Genomic DNA, 2063 nt, shown 5'->3' with positions numbered 1-2063 from the left:
TTTGGTGTGTTTTTTTTGTTTTTTTTTTTTGAGGAGGAGGGGAGAGGAAATAGCCTTGAAAGAGACCCGTAAGCTGGCAGTTGAATCCAGACGGAACCTTTTTGCCACTAGGTGGTGATGGCTGACAATGAATGGTGCAGGATGCTCTCATCCCCTCTCCCGCCGCACCGGAGCAGCTCACAGCCCCTCACCATTCCCGTCCCCCTCGGATGCTGTGCGTTCCACTGGAATACGCTCTGCTGTTACCAGAAACAGGCCACTCCATCTAACCTCATCTTAAGGTACAGATGAGCGAAAAGACTTTACCAAATACAAGAAGGTCTCATTTAATTAACTAGCAATGGTGAATGAAGAGGAGGAGACCAACAAATTACATGCTATGGTTGGTCACTTGCAACAGGATGCTAGCAACAAAGGAAGTATCAGTAGCTGAGCCAATCCCAAAATCACAAGAACTGGACATAAATGATGAAAATTTGTTTTCCTGGCAGAGCCAAATCTGCCAGATATCCTGATGTCTGGCAAAAAGCAGGGTTTTCCAGGATGGTCACCGAAGGCAGGGGTACTGGGCAGGCTGGAAAGGCGCAGGGATCACAGCACATGAAGATGAAAGCCTTGCTGCCAGAAAAAGCCAAGCACACCTTGCCAGTGCTGTCTCAGTGGCACAGGGCAGCCCTTTGGGCTGCAGGACACTCGTGGCAGCCACCCTGGCACAGGGCCCTACCCTGCACCACACCACAGCAGCCCCAGCATCCCTTCCATGACCCATTCTCTTCCCTGAGCTTAGCAGCTACTGCCCTTCCTATGAAGCACATGATATTTTGCTTCTTCATAGCCCTAATTAAGGGGCTTTATTCTTATTATAGAAATTAAGTCTACTTGGAACAAAATAGCAATTTTCTGTTATAAAAGGATGACTTTCTGAAAGACATAAGAGGACTAATGCACTCGGCAATGGCTAATGACTACATGCCAAATGGCCCTTTGCTTTTAGTGAGCACCCATCTGCTTCTTGATGCTCTGCCATGGCCCTGTATCGGAGTCTGCTGAAGACCACCCTAGCCAGTCAGGGTACCTTAAAAACAGGGGCTTGTGGGGACTCGTCCCCTCCACAGGGAGATGCCTTGATCCCACGGCCAGCCCTGGGGCAAAGGGCTTTGCTGCCAGGGCAGGAAGGCATGGGAAAAGGAAGGGACAGGGCAAGAATACACACCACACTTGTGTAAGAACCGTGGCAGGGGATGTTCCCTGCAGTCCTGTGCCTGGCAGGCTCCTGCTCAGGTCCCAGGCAATGCTGGGGGCACATAAAATGATCAAACCTATAGCAAATCTCACCTAGGAGAGGTATTAACAATGAATTCAATGTACCCATTACACCTCTCATTGTTACACTGATCAGTTCAATACACATAAAAGCCTGACAATCAGCTGTTTCCTGTTCTGAGCAAGTCTCAGGAGGCTTTATGGTTGCAAATATATGTTACAAAGGTATCTCTTTTTTTCCCCCAACAACATTAGATGACCTAAAAATGTTTTAATCCATCTGGCATAACTCCTCCTTCGCTCCAGAAATGAGTCCCACTCTTTCCTGGATTGTTTCAAGGGCAACCCTGTCTTTCTGCACCTCAACCACCAGTGTCCAAGGAGGAAGAGAGGCCTGCCTGGCTGAAGTCATCAGTCACCCACTAACAGTGCTAGAGAGGGGCATGCTGGTACAAAAGCAGTATTTGCCATTCTCAGAGAAATCCACAAGCAGAAATTTGTTTTCATGAAACATTAGTCATTTTAGATAACAACAAATTGGTACAAATCCTGTATTCACATAAATTACCAGCTTTGAATAGTTGACCCACTTTACATCTAATCTTGGCACAAAATCTTGACTATGAAATTTGAGGCAGATTGCTTTCACTTTGGTCAACTTGGAAAGAAAGAAATGAAAAACATGTTAATACAGGGCTGAGAACGAGGGCTTCTTTCCACTTTAACTGAGACTGTCTTGTTCTTCTTGCAGCAATATGGAGACTAAAATCTTCTGCACATGTCCTGTTTAGATTATCTGC

The sequence above is a fragment of the Neopelma chrysocephalum genome, unplaced genomic scaffold (genome assembly GCF_003984885.1).
Source record: "Neopelma chrysocephalum unplaced genomic scaffold, ASM398488v2 Primary Assembly neopelma1_96, whole genome shotgun sequence".
Taxonomy (NCBI): Eukaryota; Metazoa; Chordata; class Aves; order Passeriformes; family Pipridae; genus Neopelma; species Neopelma chrysocephalum.
The sequence above is the reverse complement of the archived record's forward strand: the minus strand, read 5'-3'. Positions refer to the sequence as shown.